At 34.7% G+C, this 12,368-nt stretch overlaps 1 long non-coding RNA gene across 1 annotated transcript in view; it reads left to right on the plus strand.

Moving 5' to 3' along the window:
- The first annotated feature begins 3,805 nt into the window (after positions 1-3,805).
- The window catches only part of LOC134506639 (uncharacterized), a 37,898-nt gene continuing 29,335 nt past the window's right edge, over positions 3,806-12,368 (plus strand). The window contains exon 1 of the long non-coding RNA XR_010068822.1: positions 3,806-3,903. This is a non-coding gene — a long non-coding RNA (uncharacterized LOC134506639). The remainder of the gene's footprint in view (positions 3,904-12,368) is intronic.

The following is a 12,368-nucleotide window of genomic DNA, read 5'->3' on the forward strand; positions in this document are numbered from 1 at the left end:
GTTGAACCGTAACTCTTGTGATCTCCAACCATAATGCTCAGTGATTGTGAATGACAGATATTGTGGTGTAAAATAAATTTGTAGGACCAAATTTGGACAGGCCTGGGTGGAATGAACTCCTTCACTAGTTTGAAAAAAAAGTGGGCTATTTGAAAAGGGCAGCGTAAATTGAGTTGGAATAAAAAGCCTAGCTGAACAAATCCTTTTCAGCTGACTCCAGTCATAACCAAACAAGAAATAATTCCACAATCAGGACACTTTTATTAAGAAAGTCCTCTTCACGTTGCCACATAAGAAATCCCTATGTGAAAAGCTATCTGGTATTCCAATTTTAAGTTGTATATGAACACAAGGTCCTGGAATTTGATTCAGTAGCAAAATGGCAGCCAGTGCAACTGTTCAGAACAGGTGTGATATGTTTATCACAGGTTGCCCCTTTCAGCAACTTAGTCATGGCATTCTGAATCACTAACTGCAGCTTCTAAACCAATTTCAAAGGTAGGCTAATGCAAAGCCCTGCTGGATTATGGGATGAAAATGTTCAAGAAGCTTTTGCTTCATCTAACCCAATGATATTATGAGTAGTAGTTTGGTAGTTTTAACAGACCAAGAAAGAGTTCAGCCTCTATGCATCATAACAAAGCATATCTGAAGATAAGTCCCTCTTTTTTTTTTGGAATAGAAACATGTAGAGATAAACTCCATCTTGTACTCCCAGTAACTGTAAACCTGGCAGTATAGAGATCCAAAGCACACTCTGCAACACAGCCCACATTACTGACCCACATTCAGAGAGATGAATTCATAACATTTTTATCGAGATACTGATTTCTTTGGCCTAGGAACAAATCCAAAATCCTACTGAATTTATCTGCAAAGAAACCAGTTTTTGTTCTCAGGCAGGATTTGCACTGGCAACCAAGTAAAGATCGTATGAATTAACCAGACCACTTGCCACCTGAAATAAACCCACCGATGGAGGCTTTACAGATAACACACTGGAAGGAATATTTTTTAAAAATATGATCAAATAAGCATAAAACTTAATTCAAGTAACTTGATTTAGTGGAACCAAATTGGATTCTTCTCTCTGTGTCTTCTTCCTGCCTTTGTTTTCAGATTACACATAGGGAAAGCCTAGGAATGTAGCAGTTAAAAGCTTAGAAACAGGATTGAGGAGTCAGCCCTCTGGTCGGTTTTAAACTACAGTTTTCAGCAGCACCAGGCAGTATCACCAATGGTGAGAAATGACTAGAAGCAACAAGTCAGCAACAACTGGAGGACCACAGGGTCTTCATTCTGAGTAAAGACTCATTATTGAGACCTGAGCCCTTCAGAAAACCAGAAGTATTCTCCTTTGTTCCAAAATCTCTTAGCAGCAATCATCTTGTGGTTGCATTCATATTCATGAAAAAATACTTTAATAAGCTTTCACTTCATGCTCTTAGCATTAACATCTGTTATTTTCACTGCATACTCAGCAGAAAGTAAACTATGACTGTTTTTTCTCTGTTTTTATGTCCCAAGTTGAGTAAAAAAGTAGGAGCCGCTGCACAAGAAGCATTAGTAACACTTGTTTTTGAAGAACTGATTTAGGTCCTAAGAGGGCAACAATAATTACACACTGTTCTTGAATTGTTTGTATTGCCCCCTTCAGGTAACTTAGAGGAAATAGGTTTGTTGGATCTTCTATCAGTTATTAAATTATAGATGCAAATATAAGAATATAGCAAATATGTCTATGATAGCTAAATCAATCAGGAGAGGCAGTACTGTTCCAAGCAAATATATGGTAATGTACCTAGTTCCAATTGCATTGTCTACTATTTAGCCCATGTTTTGCCATATCCCTTTTTATGTTTCCTTATGGTCACAAATACATAGCACAGTGTTGTAGGAAAAGATGAGCCAATGGTAAAACAGCCATACCTAGCGGATCATCAATGTGGGGATAGGAAAAAATTACGCCATTTGCTGTTGGTTTCCCACCCTAGGTAGGTATGAAAATTTTAAGTAATCTATTGTTGGACATGCCTATCAGGCCCAAGCTAATAAGTAAAACAACCCTTGCTTCTCATTAGCAAGTTGACCTTGTGAACAGTGACATCAATGTGCGGAGGGTGGAGGGTCAAAAAGATGGCAGAAGTGGTATGATGCAAGGCCTGCCCCTTTCATACTTGCATGCAACGTCAAAGGATGTACAAATGAGATGGGGCTTGCATTGAAACGTTCACTTTTACCATCTTGCCTGTTCTGACATACAGTTCCCCTCGCACCCCAACAGTACCCAAGATTTATTTATGGAGAAGAGTCCTCTGTTATGGAAAAGAAGAGGGGGGGAAGTGAGTTACCAGTCCTTGTAAGATACATGTTCACCTATATACTGTATACTAACTATATCAATTCATAGTACTGATTTTGGCATTCAAAATTCTTTACAACCTGGGATCAGGTACTTTCAAGGACCATTTGAGTACATGTAACTGCTTGTCCATTAAAAACTTCAGCAGAGGTTTCTCTTCAAATAGCCCCACCATCAGAGATGCGGGAGTGGCACTCTATGAAATGCTCTCTCCAAGTTCTGATGCCTTTTTATTTTGGGATCGTTAATCAGACTTTATTTATCTTGAGCTTCACTTTTACCCTTCCTTGTGATTCCTCTTTCTGATGTTTTTCTGCTGTGGTTTTAAGCTGCATATTAATATAAATCTTTTTAATTCCAGATAATTGTGTACAGGATTATAGGTTAAATAAATATTTTTAAAAATTGTATAAGAGAACTGCTGAGTGGTACAAGGAAAATTACCTGGAAAATATTGTAAGAATGTGTTGAAAGAATATTGTTGAAATGTTATTTTACTTGGTTGTTCCATAGTCATTTTTTGGTGGTGTTTGTATTGAACAGAACGTAAGTTAATAACGTAAGTTAATAAGTTTATCCACCTTCATTCAATCCAAGTTCACCATTATTGCAGTCAGACTCAGTAATGCTAACTGTTGACACTGACACTGCATAACAGGACTTTAACTGCAAGACCAAAACTGTATAAAGATGTTGAATTATTTTGCGTAATTCAGCAGAATATTTGATTATACAAAAAAATGTAATTTATCACCAGGGTGTACAGATCTGAAGAACAGGCTTGTTAACTATTGTACTTCCTACTCTCCACCCCCCCCCCCAAAAAAAAAGATCATATAGAATTATGTCAGTTTTCAGTTTGAGTTCAGGGTCACATGTAGCCCTGGCCCCTCAGAACATGCATCTTTGATTTAGAAAATAAAATGAAATTTTCCAAGCTACCGTTGCCTCTCATTTTCAGACTAGAATGAACAAAAATAAAAATCCATATTGAAGGCACTCAGGAATGAAAAAGCAAAAGGAAGTTATAAAATGTTCAATGGGATATCACAAATCGTTAGGAAGTTTTAGGAAAAAATATACCTTCATTATATACCTTAATGTTTCCTCTTGTACTAGGATATTTGCAAAAGCTTTGGCTTTTACAACAAGAAAGTCTAAGTTGTTTATTAAAAGTTGTACCACAGGATTGAGTGGCTCTATTCTTTCTGTTAATGGTTAATGCTTCATTCATTACTAAGTACCGGTAAAGAGATACAAGCTGGATTATAAACCTGAATTTCAAGAGTAACATGGAGAAAATTATAAATATAGTCTCATCATTTCCATCTCTGTATCTGATCTAAGGAATAAAGAAGCTTGTTCTTTTCAAATTCTCCTTTGTTACCTGCCCAAGATTCATTTTAGATTAATCTTTTATTTTGCTTTATTTCTAAAGGACATCCATTACTTTGCACTAGATAAGGGTGAATTGGCACTAGCTGAAGTGGCAAAGAAAAAAGCTAACAACATTGACACAGAATCAATAACTGCAGGAGTTGGTAAGAATGAACACTGTTTTTAAAAATGGCTTTTTGTTTTGATCAATACTTGTTCTTGTATCGCTGTCATGTTATGCTTGTAGTAGGGATATTGGCTAATTGGAATTGTTTTTGGTTGGGAGGACAATGTTGGCATCTTTATGAAGAAAGGAAAGCATACAGAAACAACCTTTAGATATACAAGTGACAATGGCAGCATTTTAGAAGTCCCCAAATACACAAGAATTCTTGACAAAATAAAGCAAAGAGAACAAATTATATTGTTTGCATATTAAAAAATAAAATCTAGATCTTGAAATTCATATTGACAGTTATACATTATATTTAAAGGGATATCCTCCTCAACTGTTTTTCACAGACATCACATTTCCTTTAATTTATTAAATTTACTACCAGCTTATTTGCAGATTATTTTGTTCTAAATATATGTGTCACTCCATGCACCATCAGCTGGCAAGTTCATAGCTGGCAGGATTGTACCTATCTACAATTTTACGATTGGTTATCTTAATCTTACGTTTTGGTACAGATTGATAAATACAAAATATTCTCATTTCTTGAAATTTATTACAGACAAATATGTAAACAGATGTATAGTTTGTGTATATACAGTTATATCAAGATAAAAATATACAGAAAGACTTGGCTTCGGGAATACACATTTTGCTTTTCTTTTCAGTCTTCAGTTTTTGAAAATATGTGTCAATACTATATTGGTTAAATGCAACACAATGAAAATACCATATATTATATACCTTACTATATAAAACTGAAGAAGACAAATGTATTTGGGGCAAACATTCCATTTGCAGCATAAATATGTTATTTTAATCACAGCAAATTTGTTTGGGAAAAATGTTAGAAGTGTGACCATTTGATTATGACATCCAAGAATGATCATTGCTCAGTTTTTATTTGTTTCAGTGCCATATACTGAAATAATGCATCATAACAACTGCCTCTCGTTCTTAATGTTTTCTCTGTGCTACTCTTCCATAGCCAAGTGGTCCTTGCTCTGTACCCCATTCTTTAAAAAGCAATTTACCTCTCTTGAAACTTAGAAATACTTCAGAATGGTATATGTAGTTTGAACAGACTACAGTAAGACACTGAAATGTTAGTTGTAACGTTGCAAAAAACATTAAACTCTGACTTTATAATTTGACCTACTTACTTGTTTGCCAAATATAATATATAAGTAAATGAGCAACTATTTCCTGCCCAGTGAAAATTAAGAGAGGATTTGGCAACTCTTATTCTCTTGATTTCAGGCAACAGAACATTTGCTTGTTTCATTTGAGATTTGTTGAAGGGAAAAAATCAGCTATCTTTTGCCTGTTGCCTGGGGACAAATAAATATTGTTGAGTTTAATTAGATAAAAGCTTTTTAAGAGGCCAAGGTCTCAAAGGGTTTTTTATGTCTGAAATCCCATGTGAATGTATTTATGGCATTATAAGATCAAAATAGCACTTTTAGTTCAAGGAATATGCTCCTTGTCACCCAAGTTCCATTCGAAGTGGAGACAGGCAACTATGGAATAGAACTATAGAATTTTACATGGACTTCGTAGATAATACAACTGATAACTTTCACCCCCACAATAATCTGGGAAAGGAGAATGTGACTTCTATTTCATATAGGCAGAACTGGGGCTACTTTCTCATGACTTTGTTGAAAAAATGAATTTATTTCCAGGTCTCTGACACTACAGATATTGCTTTTTAGCATAACTGTATCCTCCAGTTAATAGCTGCCCTATTTCCATACAACCAGGTGTGTTCAGAATTCTCACTGATCTTCAAAAAGCTAACCCAATAACCCAATAAACCCTAATTTGATCTTAGCAAACCCTAATTTGATCTTAGCAAAAAGATCGACCTACTACCAACCCAATACATTACAGACTTGGACATAGATAGCTGTCTGCCATTAGTTTTCTGATATTTTTATTGCTTATAACATTAACATTTAAATGATGGTCATAACATCAACTTTAAATTTTTATTGCTCCTTAAAATGCTAGTTTAAAATTTTGGTATATCTACAGTGGTGTCCATGGGAGAGTCAAATTTGCAAGATGGTGGGAGCAGAGTCGGATTGAAGGCCTGCTCTTCTTATACATGTAGTAATATTGCATGCACATACCGTACAAAATGCTGCTCCTGCCACCTTGCAGATTTTCTCTCTTTTTCTCTGTCAGACACTCACCTGACATACATACATGACAGGTGACAAGCAAACCAATGGTGGTGCAGATTGCTAGAGACTTGGCCAGGGTATGGCAGTTTAAAAACCTGGACATGTTTTACATAGTGGACACCATTTATTTTTCCTAGAATAAATACTTTTACTTTGTTTCATGATCAATTATTTTTCTTTTAGTTCAAGGTAATTACAAGACATTTTCCTGATTAACATACACAGATGCTTAAAGGACCAAACAGAGTAAGGGCAATTAAAGCAGAAAAGTCCATTTTAGTGGGAATGAGCATAAGTTATTTATAAAAATAATAAAAGCGGGAAATAGATAGATAGATAGATAGATAGATAGATAGATAGATAGATAGATAGATAGATAAATGTATTTGCCATGTTCAGAATACATCCATGAAAACTTTGACAATCTGACCTCAAGAGAAATTATGGTTGCAATTATCTAATAATGCAATTCCAATTCCAATTGAATCATGCTGTACTAAAACTACATCTCTTGTGATACACTGTGCTCACCATTGAAACTAATGTATGTCACTACAGTATTAGATTCATGGATCCATTTAATTTCTGCCTAATCGATTAGAAGAATTGGAGGAATTTATGAAAAGCAGAATGCCTTGTACAAATACATTGGGCATACTTTTGTCTATCAAATGATTTGGAAAGCTGCACCTGCTGAGTGTTTATCTGGAAGTATCCCCTCCTTACTCAGAGCTGACCAGAAAGATTAAGGGAAATTTTGGATGTTTGGATCCTAACCTGTGAAGCCATTATGGCATATGAGATTGAACAAAATATTTACATTTCACTTAGCACATAATATTAAGATGCTTACATTAAATTTAAATTTCCCAGATTTTTAGAAGGGTAAGTGGAAATTGGAAACATAATGTCCCCTTAAAGAGTTTTTCCAAATTATTTGATTAGATTTTTAAGAGAGCAGATTCTCATCCACCTGAGCTGGGCAATAGAGCAGTGTGAAGAAACATTCAAGTGTAGCTGAAAAACATAGAGCCATGCTGGATCACACCCAAGCCTAACTGTTCTAGGGAAACAAATGTTCATAAGCAGATGATAAGTGCAATAGCATTTCACTAATGCTCCCAAAAACAATAGATATTGAGAGATATTGATAGTATAATGGCAATAAGACATATTTTTATCTGCAGTGGGAATATCTAAGGATTTGAGGGATGAATAAATAAATAAAGCAGATGCAGACAAAATTATTGATCAGGATATACAGTAGATCCTGTGGTTTTAGACTGCAATATTCTTTCTTTTTGTTGAAATTCATCTCTCTGATTTTTGCCCAGTGGTCTAGGTTGTGAAGACCCTGTGAGGTGTTCACTATCTCTTTTTTTATTTATGAAAATCTGTATGTTCTCTATTCACCAGATTCTATTCTGTGTCATCCTCAGATTTGCTAATTATATTTTCTAACTCCTCAACCAAGTAATTTACAAATACAGTGAACAGCACAGGAACTAGAACAGAGTCTGTGGTACTCCATGCTTCCAGAGCCATTGAACACACTCATTGGGTGCAGTACGTAGAAATCGGCTAATTAAGAATAAGAATAACCCCAACCTAGACCACTAGTCACTATTGATGGGGCAGAGAGGATAACCCCCAATTCATATCCAAGCTAGATTTGAACTGAATTTTCTCCAAACCAAACCTGACATTCTAATCACTATATCACACACGCTTTCTGAATAAACAATAAACAACAGATGTTCTATGCCTTTCTGTCATTCAAAAGTTTATCTCTGTTATAGATATAACACTGGACAAGATAAATTCTGTATCTCTTTTTTCCAAAGTTTATTAAATATCAGAACAGTTAAATTGCACACATCTTTTGCTTTGTACATACAATCCCAATTGATCAAAAAATGTTTACGCTCAAAGACCAAATACAAGAAAAGACCGACAATACAATACTATAACTATACCAGGAATTCTAAAAATTGTGAGACAATCCTAAAACAGTTAACAACTAACAGTTAATACCATGAGGGAGGAACCAGATGTCTCCTAATTGCTATAGCTATTAACAAGAAGAATAGAATAGAATAGAATAGAATAGAATAGAATAGAATAGAATAGAATAGAATAGAAAATAGAATACTTTATTGGCCAAGTATGATTAGACATACAAGGAATTTGACTTTGGTGGAAGAGCTCTCAATATATTTACATAACATCAAAAATAAACAATAGTAAAATAATAATGTTATTTACTAAAACTATACAATCAAGAAAGAAAGAAAAATTGAAGGAAATAATACTACAGCTATTAACTAACACACACTCATATTTAAAGGGAGAATTAAGGGACAGTATACTGCATCTGTTGTCTAACATATGTTCACATTTAACAGAGCATTACCGGTCACATCTTAGCAGTCATGTCTTACCATACATTGTCAATCATTATATCATGCTACATTAATTAGGAGTTCAACAGAGCAATGGCACAAGGAAAAAAATTGTTTCGATGTCTAGATGTTTTGACATACGGTACTCTGTAGCGCCGTCCTGATGGTAGCAGTTGAAACAGTTTATGTCCAGGATGCGAAGGGTCTGCAGATATCTTTGACATAAACTGTTTCAACTTCTATCATCAGGACGGCGCTACAGAGTACAGTATGTCAAAACATCTAGACATCGAAACAGTTTTTTTCCTCGTGCCATTGCTCGTGCCATTTTATAGCACAACAATTGTGCTATAAAAGGGATGGGAGATTTTGGCTCTGCCATTTTGGATATCTAGATCCCAAATCCTCTGCTTCAATTTAGCCAGGGTTTTATCAAGTCCCAAAGCAGGTAGTGCTGACGTGAGATGCAGTACTGTATACCAAATCATCATTAATTTGTCATCCTAGGGTGGACGAGAACCTATCTAGCAAGGTGAAATGGACTAAGGAAGTTCCCCAGTAGACTTGCTTCAGCCAGAATCTAAGATGGCAAAGTCTTAATTGGACCTCAAGGGAAATGCAACCTAATTCCAGTTGTGTTAGAGCATCAGACGTTGAATAAGAAACTCGCAGTGAGATTTTCAAGAATTTTGATGGAATTGCTTCTAAACTGGATTCCTTATAAATTCAGCACCATACAGCATCAAACCCAGAACTTTGGCTTTAAATAGTTAATAGCAACTGGGACATAATTATTACCAAATTGGCCTGCAAATTTAACAATGCAAGGGATACTTTTGCGGCTTTTACTAGAAGCTCTTTTGTTTGAGTAGACCAGCAAGCAGAAAATTGAAAATAGACACCTAGATATTTAAAGGATTGTATTTGGTCAATGAATATGCCATTGATCTTCCATCTAACTGGGGTCTTAAAGCATTTCCTAAAGAATACCAATACTTTTATTTCAGAGTAATTTATTCTGAGGTGCTCTGTAGCACAGTATAGTGATAGAGCTTTAAGGCATTTTCAGAGGTCTACTTGGGTTACAGACAGTATGGCCGCATCATCAGCATAGAGGAGAAGAGAGATGGGGCAGTGGACAAGGGGACAGGATGGAATTCTGGCTTAGCAAACATCTCAATGTTGTTAATGTAAAAATGATGAAACTTGTAGCTATTACCATGGAGAGATAATAAAATCAAACTCTTTGTGAAACTAATACAAATTTAACTAGGTCATTTAAAATACCATAATTAATAAAGGCTTGTGAAGATGAACAACTTACTCATAAATACATTACTGCATTTTGAAAACTCAGTGAAAAGCCAATGTAGTAAATGTCAGCATGTTTCCCAAGGCCAGCTTCCAATAAATTGCATTAGGTCGCAGCAAGATTAATTTATTTTAACCTTCAAATCAATTGCTTTCACCCCAAAGGGATTCATGTTGTGACAAGATTCCCAATAAATGATGCATAGTTCAAAGAGAAATTCCAGAGCCCTCTCCTTTTATAAAGAAACGTTGCCTTTAATTGTTGGCTGTTTCACATTTTGGTAACATATATAAGAAAAGTTTTCTATTAAAAATGATATGACTTCATTATTGTTAAAATGCTACCGGGATTTACTCAGTGGTCTATTACTTAACATGAACTTTTGATCTTTTTTTAAAGAAATGTATTACACTGAAGAAACAGATTTCAAATTAAAGTTAACTATTTAATTTATGGTAATATGTATAGGACTATAAAGTATCCTATATAAGCTAGAAATCTAAAACTACATCATCTTACATTTGTGATATGAAATGAAATCACATTTTAATCACATTTTAATCTAATAAAATAAATTTATGTTTAATCAAAATAAAATTATTTCATTATTGGCAAAACTAAATGTTCTTTAGAATGACATAGAATTACAGTAGAGGACTAGTGTGTAAGCAACTCTGATACTACCATCTTACATTTTGAATACCATTACATTAACCTCAGATAATTCTATTGATACAGTACTGCCATACTGTCTTCTGTGATTTTAGTTTTCAGCACAGCTGCACCAATTATCTTCTATATGACATATAGATTATTTGTTTGTGTACACACACACACACATACATAGAGAGAGAGAGAGAGAGAGAGATACCAATCCATATCATTGTTTAAAACTATGGACACAAGAAATGGAAAAGAGATGCACATTAACTATTTCTCTCTGGATTGGAGGCCAAGCATGGATTAATCTGAAGACAGTGCTTTATTATCATTATCTTCACACACACACACACACACACACACACATGTATATATGCTATTTCCTATATAAAATGGTGATTTAGACCAATTCTGTATAAAGGTGTGGAAATTGTATTCCCACTGATGTAGAGAAATACCTAACAATACTTCCATCCTTACTCAATTCAAAGACTTATAAACATTCAAGTGTTTCAAAACTCAGGGCGTAATAGTGTGGCAACATCTGAAGATTTTTTTTTAATAGAGCAATGTTGAAATGTTCATAAAAATGTAACCATGTTACATGGATTTGCCACATCATAGTGCCATTTCTGTTTATAAAATACATTTTATAAAGTCTCTTTGAAATTTACTCTTTTTAACCAGCTTTTCCCTTAAACCTTTATGAAAATATATAATACTCTGTAGTTTAAACCTTTATAAAAATATACAGTACTTTGTCATTTTAAAACAGTGAACTGCAGTGTCTGCTCTATATGAAAGCTGGCCTTGTGGGGGGGGGGGTTTCTTGGTCTGACTACAGGACATAGCCACAATAACTGTGACTACTTCTGTTTGCTTTTCCAATGCCATGTTATCTATTTTGATCTATATATTCCATTGCAAGATGATTGACACCTCTAATAAATATATGTACATCAAAGGCAACTGGTTTTCTTAGCCTGTCCTTCCTGGAATTTAAATAATAAACATTATTTTTTCCTTCTGTACCATAACTTCTCTAACCAGAATTAAATATATGAAAGCCTCATTAGTTTTATACCATGAATTTGTATTGGTTGAAAAGGTTCATTGTTTATCACCTTCAGTCTGTGTATTTGCTCTCTGCATACTGGAATAAGAGCGCTGAAACAAATGTCATCCAGTCATACTGACTAGGCTTGCTATAGTCAGTAAAAAAGAGAAACAGGGAAGGAGATGCACTGTATTTTAAGGAAAAGGTATTATGGTAGTAGCCATTAATATTTTAGCATTGTTTGTGTCTGCAACCATCCTTATAGTTTCTTTATCTAAATACAGAAGATGAACCATGAAGACACAAGCTCTAATAGGGCAGAACAAAAAAAAAAGTATAAAAACTGTATTCTGATTAGCCACAGGCATCAGCTACAAAGTAATGCTATCAGGAACATGAATCATCTTTGTGGTGGTATATCATTACCACTGCTGGCTACAACGAATAAGTAAACAAAGTGCTTCTCCTTAAGCAACCTTTAGCACGTTCATGGCTCCTCATAAGGAATTACTTGCAGAGTGGTTTTTCTGTGTATTTATGGAAAATCCTGGATCAAAACCAAAACAAATCAACTCATTATAGCAAAAAATGCTTTATTTCCTTGTTGATCCTAACTTTTGTAGTAATTTTCTTACACCCACACACACACCCACACACATCCAGAAAGTAAGAAAGATAAAAATTCCTGGTCAGTTAAGCTAGTGTATAAATGTGGTTTACTGTTATGATAGAAATGGGACTTCTCCACCAGCAGATGTGTAAGGAATTTCAACCAGAAGTTATCTGATCCTCAGTATTGTCACTCCTGAGTGCATTCATTTAGATAGAAGTTGG

This window comes from Candoia aspera, chromosome 1, assembly GCF_035149785.1.
Source record: "Candoia aspera isolate rCanAsp1 chromosome 1, rCanAsp1.hap2, whole genome shotgun sequence".
In the NCBI taxonomy this organism is placed as follows: domain Eukaryota; kingdom Metazoa; phylum Chordata; class Lepidosauria; order Squamata; family Boidae; genus Candoia; species Candoia aspera.